The 10,010-nt window shown below is 44.1% G+C and overlaps 1 long non-coding RNA gene across 1 annotated transcript; it reads right to left on the minus strand.

Moving 5' to 3' along the window:
• Positions 1 to 5,460: 5,460 nt before the first annotated feature.
• LOC128425087 (uncharacterized) lies at positions 5,461 to 7,183 on the minus strand. Its single transcript, XR_008333090.1, has 3 exons — positions 6,932 to 7,183; positions 6,353 to 6,535; positions 5,461 to 5,733 (listed from the first exon to the last, which is right to left on the minus strand). It is a non-coding gene; the product is annotated as an uncharacterized LOC128425087 (long non-coding RNA).
• Between the last annotated feature and the right edge of the window lie 2,827 nt (positions 7,184 to 10,010).

The raw sequence follows: 10,010 nt of genomic DNA on the forward strand, positions 1-10,010 counted from the left end.
CGGGTTTTACTGCGTGTGTCTGTGGCAGTTCTGTGTCCTTTGGCCACCCACGACCTCACGTACGGGACTGGATTGAATTTAGCCAGGGGGGGTCCAACAAGATTTAGGAAGAGTAAAGATGATATGGTGGATGTGAGCAGAGAGGTACGGTTGGGAGTGCAAATTAAGTTAATTTACGAAAATCCGCGCTCCTATTCAGCACTCGCAATAGAAATGCTGTTGACAGCATCAAGTAACTCCATCAGTTCATCGGGGATGTCTTTTCCATCCGAGTCTCTGTGTTTTCTGTCGGCCCGTATGACTGCGCACGGGTTGGCAATGTTAAAGCGCTGGCACAGCGACTCAACCTCAGTCTCTCCATACAGCGCACCTGCGTCCTCTGGCCAGTACTGTGCGTAAAGCACCTTCAGCTCCTCAATTAACTTGTTATATCCAGTTTTATCAGGCAGCCGGCCTCCTTGAGATAACATACGTTCCTCCAAGTTCTTAGCCACAGTTAGGAAAAACTGCTTCGGGTCGAGTTTTTTGTCACTTGATTTTCCTCCATTCAATGTGACACCATGGAAAGAGTTTTCCTCAATTCCCCTCTGGCTCAGTTCAGTGTAGCGCCCTGGCCGATCCGACATGGCCTCAAGTACCCTGATTTCCCGACAAATTGTCTTGTGTGCTGAAATAATGGTAATGTCTCGTTTTTGAAGCTCGACTGAGAGCTCTGATAATTCTTGCAATGCATCGTACATGATGCCTAAGTTGTTCACAAACGCATGCGAATATATGCGCATAGCAAGTCCACTGTATGTTTGCTTCGTGACGCTATCACGGGAGGGATCTTCTGATGCAGTTTTGAAATGCTTGTAAAGTGCTGGATAGTTCTTCCACACTGCTTCAACGGTTCTAAAACTTGATGCCACCCATCTAGTGTCTAAAATCCTACCTATTTTGCATAGCTGGACATCTCGGCTCTCTGCAGACTCCCTCAGCTGCATTCGGTTTTTGTTATACAGTGAATATAACTTGTCCATCAATATTTTAAAGTGATTTATAGCGCCCATCTCTTTCACTACATCCGCGACTGCGAGCTCAAGCCTGTGGGCTGAGCAGTGCCACACTGTAATGTTGGGGGAAATGGCCTGGAGCCTACTCGCTACTCCGTTTTTGCGTCCTAACATGACAGAAGCGCCATCACAAGTTACTCCAATAAGGGTTTTAGAGAGAAAATCCTGAGTCAAATGCAGGCGCTCTAGAGCAGATAATAGTTGGTGGACAATGCCTTGAGCAGTTAGATCATCTAGCTCTCCCAGTTCAGTAAAAATGTTTGTAGGCTTGTCCATATCTGGCAGCTGAACCCTAATATATATTATCAAGCAACTCTTTTTGCTTAAACTGGTTGACTCATCCAGCATTATACTGAGTTTGTGTGCGCACTATAGTATTTTTTCAAACAGTTTTCTTTTCATTTCTTCCGAAATATGTTTCTGTATGTTTGCACATGCAACATTGGACTGCAAAATCCTCCCCATATCAAGACCATTTAACTCTTGGCAATCAATCTCATGTTCAAAGCCATAAGCGGGATGGTGACGTTTAGCCTCCTTATACGCGGTGCGAGATACGCGAGCTGTGGTGGCAATCTGTTCAGACTGACTATTAATTATAGCCTGTCCTAAAGTGTCTTTTTAGCATTCTCAAGAATGCTTGCTGCTGCCATGTGACCCTTGGTACGGGCATGTTCAAATACTTTTTTTCTGAGTGCACGTTGCTGTTTTTTAATATCTGGAGCAGATGAGGTTACTGTGCATGAGACCCACTCTTTTGCGAGTTTCATCCCCCCCGTCTTCTCTGGCCCCAAAGTCCCGACCGCCTTACACGTTGTACAGCCCAAACCTGAATTTTCCATAAGAAGCCAGGGGTAGTAAGTTTGTTTCACCTTGAACTGAGCTGCTGTCAGTGTGCATCCCATCCCTGACCTGTCGCTGGACGTCCCACACTCTTCTCCACTCAAAGCGTTCTCCTCTCCTTCTGAATCCTGCTGTGAAATGACTGCTGGCGCTGTAGCTAGCTCCCGCTCCAGCTGGCGGGCAACCTGACCTGCTGCTACTGCGGTACCGGCCTCCTGCCCTGGCTTGGCTAGCTGTCGGTGAAGCTGGCTAGCAGTTGTGGCGCTAGTCTCCTGCTGTAGCCGGTTTTGCTCATCAACATGACCGCTGCAACTGCCCTTGTCGCCGCTTGTCGAGGCTTTTCTGACTCGTTTCGAAGCGTCATGCAACTCTTCCTTCTTTTTGAAAAAGGAGAGTAAATTCAACTGTCTTTTTGACATGTTTGCATTGAACAGGTAACTCTTTGTTCCTCTCTGCTCCCCAGATGCAGCAAATTTCCAAAGTTTTTGTCTGCGAAGCGGGTTGCATCAACAACAAATCTCCGAGTCTTTTAAATGACGTCGTTTTATCTTAATAAACAACATGATATTCAGTGGATTTGTTCTGTAAATTATTATATGAATATTATTGTTTTATTTTATACATTTAAAAAAAAAAAAAAAATATTAACAGAGCTGCCAACTTTTCAAAAAACCTTGGAGTGAGATTTTGTCGGGGTTGACCAAAATATAGCCGCGCAAGCAGAAACACAAGTTGCAAATGTGGCCAAATGTGGGCGCCCGCCCTGCCACTTGGAGCGCTATACCTGCGTGCGCCCTCCCCGCCAAGTGGGGCGCTAGCACCCCTATTTAAGGTAACACTACCTCTTACTTGCTCTCTCCCTGGCCCTTTGCCTCGTCCCTGGACTTCGGTTGGTGAGCGGGGGTAGCTTGGATAAGTGAGCACATCGGCTTGCGCGTCTCATCCACAGCAGTTATTCCTAGGCCTCTGACGAAAGGCACGGAACCGCTCCGCCGGGAGAGCCAAGCACATTAGCGCGCCAGCGGGGTAAGTGACGTTGTCTGCCGTCCTCGCAGTTACCGTGTGGTAGCTGACGTATGATCTAATCTTACAGCTAACTACCTAACGATGTTAAACGCTGAGGCGTAGCTCCTCCTTGCCATCAGCTTATGGTCTTCAATATGGAGTGCAGGGTCGCTTTCAAACCGCCCCTCCTGTTACTTCACCAGGGCCAGGGTTGAGTGAGTTGATGAACCTTATGAAGTGTCAACAGGAGCAGCTTAACCAACTCACCCAGGCAGTAGCCTCTCTACAGGCCCCCCGCTCCCAATGTCAGACTTTTAGTAGTTGTCCTTTAATCTGTAGAAGGTGCCAGCAGCCTGCACATTTTGCTCGGGATTGTGAGGGTGAGCGGGCTCCATTTCGACGCCTTGCAAATTCAGCAGTTGGGTCGAACCCACGCACCACCGCACCGTCCCATTTCGCTAGGCGATCGGAAAACTGAAACCCACTGAGCTGCGGAGTCACAGCACAGTTGGGGAGCCCACAGACTCACAGGAAAGTGTAGCTGCTGACTTAATTTTTGCATTACCAAACATTAATGTATTGATTGGAGGAGTCACTGCTTTATGCTTGGTGGACACTGGTTCCATGGTGTCCACTGTTACTGAAAGCTTCTTTCTGGAGCAGTTTGCACCTTGGGGCCACGAGCGCCTTCAGTCTTGTCACTGGCTACAGCTCCGAGCAGCGAACGGTTTAGCAATTCCATATATAGGCTACTTGGAGCTTGATGTGGAACTATGTGGCAAGGTGATGCCCCGTTGTGGGACTCTTGTTGTCAAAAACCCCTCTGGTTTTGTATCTTGTGTCCCTGGTATCTTGGGAATGAACGTGATACGCAAATGCTATCGAGAGCTTTTCGGCGCACTCGGGCCTTCACTTTTTGATTCACTTTCAGTCTCACAGGCACCTGGTCCCGTTATTGCGGCCTTGCAGCAGTGCCATCAGTCTGCCGCTCAGGCTCCAGGGGGCCACACTGGCATTGTGAGAGTCCGAGGCAAACAAGCTGTGCGTATACCTGGAGGAGTGATGAAACTAGTTGCTGGTACCTGTCCAGAACAGTTCACTAGACAAAGTGCTCTGTTTGAGCAACCTTAGTCAGGTTTACCAGCCGGGTTGCTGGTTTCACCCTGCCTTATACAGGTTGTCCGGGGTACAGTGTATGTCCCAGTTGTCAACGTTGGGACAACTGAAATTCTCCTTTACCCACGGACTAGTTTGGGCGTTTTAAACGCTGTCCAGGTTGTCAGCCTGCCTCTAGGGGTAACTGAGGAGAGGTCAACCTTAGCAACTGTCTCTTCCCATACAGTTGCCCCCTCAGTGTCAGATAGGTTAGAGTCAATAGATCTGTCTGAATTGTCTGAGCATGAGCAAGCCAATGTAAACTCCCTAATACGCAAATATCAATCTGTCATTTCAACCCATGAAGGTGACTTGGACTGCACCAACCTTCTCTCCCATGACATACCTCTGCTCGATGAGGTTCCTGTTAGTCAGAGGTACCGGCGTATCCCTCCCTCAGAATACGAAGAAGTGAAGGCTCACATTAATCAACTGTTGGAGTCCCGGGTCATTAGGGAGAGCTGTAGTCCATATGCATCACCCATAGTATTAGTCAGGAAAAAGGATGGGAACCTGCGCTTATGCGTGGACTATCGCCTCCTTAACAGTAAGACCAGAAAGGATGCATTCCCTCTGCCTTGTATCGAGGAGAGCTTGGATGCACTATCTGGGGCTTGCTGGTTTTCCACCATCGATCTTGCCAGCGGTTATAATCAGGTCCCTATGACGGAACAAGACCGACCCAAAACTGCATTTTGTACACCATTTGTCCTTTTCGAGTTTAATCGCATGCCTTTTGGTTTGTGTAATGCCCCAAGCACTTTCCAGCGTCTGATGCAGAGAATGTTTGTTAAAGAGCAAGGTCAGTCCTTGTTACTGTATCTTGATGACATTATTGTCTTCTCATCCTCTGTGGAACAACATTTGCAGAGGCTGGAAATAGTGCTTGATCGGCTCCAAAAGGAAGGTCTTAAAGCGAAACTCGAAAAGTGTGCATTCTTTAGACGGGAGGTCGGTTACTTGGGAAATGTTATCACAAGCCAGGGAGTGTCCACCGATCCCAAGAAAATCGAGGCTGTGTCTAAGTGGCAGCGCCCCTGTCACATATCAGAACTGCGCTCATTCTTGGGTTTCGCCAGCTATTACCGTCGCTTCGTAGAGGGCTTTGCAAAGCTGGCCGGCCCTCTGCATAAACTTGTGGCCGAGCTGGCAGGTACCAAATCCAAGAAGGGGCCAGGCCTAACTTTAGGTGCTGCGTGGACACCTCAGTGTGAGGCGAGCTTTGAGGCCTTAAAGGCAAAGTTGGTCTGGTCCCCAGTGTTAGTATATGCCGACTTCACACGACCTTTCATTTTAGAAATTGATGCCAGCTATAGTGGTCTTGGGGCTGTACTCTCACAGGAGACTGACAATGGCGTGAAACCCGTAGCCTATGCTAGCAGAGGCCTTCGACCCCCAGTCTGACGATGCAGCTGAAGCGTCCATCAAGGGCTTTCTGCAGGTAATTTGGATTGTTTGTTTCTTGTGAAGAGGAGAATAACATGAATTCATACCAATATCAGTTTACAATCAAACCTTTTTGTGTTAACCTTGTGTAAACAGAGTCAAAGGACATTGTACAACAATGACACACATTTTTCCACAGTACCTGTCGTTCACTACTGAAATTCTGACACCCATTACTGGACTGTGTCTTCCTGTAGAGTGGTGATGTTCTCAACGTTCTTTTCACAGTCTGTCAAAACAAAATTAGAGTTACAAATGTTAATGCCCCACAACCCATTGCAGATACGGTTGTATTTGCACACCACATCGGATCAAAACAAAACTGCAGTCTGTGAAACAAGCAGTTTTGGTAGATATAAGGGAAATGCTAATATTCCTGCATGAAACATATTCAGTCCCTTAAGCAAAATAACAATGATGGCAGGCCGCAACCTCGATGCCTTCGTCTACTTTGCTTACAGACTAGTTTGCGGAGTCTCGTGCTGCCGCCCACTGACCGATACATCATCGCTCTTTTCTGAAACTAATGAAGGCAAATTCACACATGTAGATAGAAATAATCAGTATAAATTAAAAGGTGTAAATATTGCTAACATTATGTTTGATGGGGGTCATCATTATACATAACAGAGGAAAACTTTGCACATGTATTCCTTAAATTTACTTGCCTTCCTGTGGAAAAAGTTGTTTTCCCAGTTAAACAATCACAGCAGGGAAGCATGATTGATCAAAATTCTTTCAGTGTGATATTAACTTGTATTTCAGCAAGCGTACTTTGGGGATGTAATAAAAATGTATATTTTGCACATTATATAAAATGGTGTTTCTGGTATGTAACTTAAAAGTACCTCTTTAATGGTAGGATCATTTCTCTCCCTCATCTTCCTTGTGGTACATGGATGATGGTAGTGGGCTTAACCCGGCTTCTCTTTCTCTCCAGGCTGCCCTTCCTGGTCTTCATCAAGCAAAACAAACTGTTCGGTCCAAGTTATTGACGTTAATGAAACTCCTGTAGCTTCACTTGGATCCTCCTTGATTAAAAAACAGAACATAGCAATTGTTTTATAAAATGAATCGCAACTCCATAACATGGAAACATTATTGTCATAGTGCATACTATACATTAAACCAAATTGACCTGATATTGTGGAGTAATAGTAGAGAAATACACTCCTTATTAATCTAAAGCATTCATAAATCAAATTCATGTTTATATTTATATTGTAGCGTCCCTCAATGATGAGCTAAGCGTCTTGAACTGGTTTCAACACCTCCCAGGTAGCACAGGCTACAGTGGGCTGTAGCATGTGGCTAACAATGGCGTATTAGCTGATGAACAGCGTCCATAGTGTGGATTGACGGACTCTCTCCGCACTCGGACTGTAAACCTAGATCGTAACGATCTTTAAAAACAATAAACTACTCACCTGACAGAAGGAAGATGACATCGTGGTCTTCCAAGCGCGCCGTGTTTATGACGTAGCGCTGAGTTAAAGGACTGGTTGTTTACAAATAGGGTTTTTACGACAGCCACACGTCATGTCCGCTCGCGCACTCGGGCCGGCCTCGGTATGAACAGACTCGCAGGATCCTTCTCATTAGAGATGTAATCTAGCCTCAAATATTACTATTATATAACATGAATAACATTCACGATCACTGAAGGACACCACGCAGGGACTGTGATTTAAACACCACGCTGCGCCGTGGTGGCATGGCAACCATCATAGCAACGATAAACACATGCGTGATAACTATTAAAATATTTATCATAAGCACGAACTGGCTGAAGACTGTGGAAGCAAAGAACACATTTCTCGCTAGAAATGGTGTCAGAATGTATTTTTATGCCCAAACTAAGTTACAAAATTATATTTTTATCTGAAAAAACAGGGAATCTCCGCCATGTTTTCCTCTCCGCAGACGGGAGCTTGAGAGTCACGTGACGTGAGAACACGCCAATGCAAAACAATGGGAGCACTAAATGTTACCATCTCACAATCTGAGAGGCCAGATTGTGAGACGGTAACGTCGTTCCAAGTGGACCAACGTTGCCATTGAACGTTTTCTGATGAGACTGGGTTGGAGGGAGACAAGTGGAGATAGAGGCACAATTATAGGACAGAACAGAAGAATTGTATATTGTGTTTGGAGAGTGCATGAGTTTTCTCAGGTTCTCTTCTGTACAATAATGAAATGATCTGTGATCTGACCCCGGCAATTTCTTCAGGAGCATATCAGTAGGTGTTGGAGCCTTGAGCAAAATACAAGGTCAGACGAGAAGTTCACTAGAAGACAGTCAGGTCCTCAGATTGTAACTATGTTATAGCATTGCCATCACAATTAACTGCTATGTTTTAGCTATACACTGTGTCCACAATTATTCACCTGATATTTAGGCATTTCAGGTGATGTATATTTGTGAAATGAGGGAGGATGAGGCCTAAGGAGATCAACACCCTATATCAAGGTGTGTATAATTATTAGGCAGCTTCTTTTCCTCAGACAAAATGGGCCAAAAAAGAGATTTAACTGACTCTAAAAAGTAAAACAATTTAATAAGTCTTTCAGATGGATGCAGCACTCTTACAATTGCTAAGATATTGGGACGTGATCAAAGAACCATCAAACGTTTTGTTGCAAATAGTCAACAGGGTCGCAAGAAACGTGTTATGCAAATTAACTGCCAAATCTTTTTTTTAAAGGTTTATGGACTTATGAGATGAGAGTGACAGATGGGCCTGTGGCTGGATCAATAACAGGCGCAGAGCTCCACTTCGACTCAGATGCCAGCAAGGTGGAGGTGGGGTATTGGTATGGGCTGGTATTATTAAAGATGAGCTAATTGGACCTTTTCAAGCTGAAGATGGACTATAAATCAACTCCAAACCCTACTTCCAGTTTTTAGAAGACAGATTCTTCAAGCAGTGGTACAGGAAAAAGTCTGCATCATTCAAGAAGACCATGATTTTTATGCAGGACAATGCTCCAACACATGCATCAAAGTACTCCACTACGTGGCTAGCCACTAAAGGCCTTAAAGATGAAAGAATAATGACATGGCCCCCTTCCTCACCTGACCTAAACCCTATTGAGAACTTGTGGGCCCTTCTTAAACGGAAAATTTACGGTGAAGGAAAACACCTCTCTGAACAGTGTCTGGGAGTCAAGAAACTGACTTTTTTTTTTTTTAAATGACAGAAATGTTTATTTGTAAGCTTTGATTTGTTTGTTTATTATTCTCACCTTAACAGATGAAATAAACAAGTGAGATGGGACCCTTTTCGTTTTTCATTTAGTTGCATAATAATTCTACCCACTAATAATTGCCCAATAAATGTGCACACGTAGATATTCTCCTAAGAAAGCCCAAACCTCACTTTTGCTTTCTTAAATATTCAGGTTTGAGGTTTATTACCATTTGGATTGACCGAGAGCACTGTAGTTGTTCAATAATAAAATGAATCCTCAAAAATAGAACTTGCCTAATCATTGTGCACACAGTGTACAACAACCTTCTAGTGGTCTGTTCATCTATCATGTAAAGGTGTCATTATAAAACATGCTGTGTCATTTCATCTCTCAGAGTTTGATTAACAAAGCAGATTGTAGAAGCTAAATTTGTTGTTCTGAGGGACACAAAGATTCACTGATTGTGCCCTTTGGGCAAATGGAAGCTGCTGTTTCTCGCATCTTTAAAGAAGGTTTTGTAATGAGACAGACTTGTTTCTTACATGTCAAGGCTGTTTGTGTGTTTGTTTTGTGAGGTGATAAATCAGCAGCTCAAAGCTCAAAAGAACATTCTTCCCTCTGATTGGATTCTATTTTGTTACTAGATTGTTCTATAAAAGAAAAAAAAGGACTTAAATGAAGAAAAAACTAGTGTACAGTTTGTAATGAAAAAGGGTGATTCGGTATTTCCACATTTATTTACTTACTTTTCATTACGTTACATGTATAAATAGTGTGGCCAGCCTGCCCAGTAAGACAGTCTCTGACCCCTGGTGCTTTGCCAACCTCTGTGTAAGGGACTACAACTTATTTCAAGTGGCCTATAACACCTATTAGAAGCCCAAAGTTGTATTTGTAATTAATTATAATTATAATATAATTAATATAATATAATATAATATAATATAATTATAATTTATAGATAATAAATTTAAGTTTACAACACCTGTTGAGCCATTTTGCCACGCCCATTTCAAATTACTCCAGAATACAATTACTTTTTGTGGTTTTGAATTTCCTGCAAACTTTGGTAAGAATTAGAGCATGTCTATCAAATTCTAGGCCCTGAAAAAGCCCAAAAGGGAAATACAAGTCCTTCGAAATACAATAGGGCCTCCCACCGTAGGTGCTCGGGCCCTAATTAGTGCATTCAACATCTATGAGGGGCTTGCTTTAGGGGTTCAGTATCTTGCCCAAGGACATTTCGGCATGCAGATGGGGAGACTTTTGTTTGGAGGATTACGCTCTGGCCCAGGCATAAACCAACTAGATACC

This window comes from Pleuronectes platessa, chromosome 19 (genome assembly GCF_947347685.1).
Source record: "Pleuronectes platessa chromosome 19, fPlePla1.1, whole genome shotgun sequence".
In the NCBI taxonomy this organism is placed as follows: domain Eukaryota; kingdom Metazoa; phylum Chordata; class Actinopteri; order Pleuronectiformes; family Pleuronectidae; genus Pleuronectes; species Pleuronectes platessa.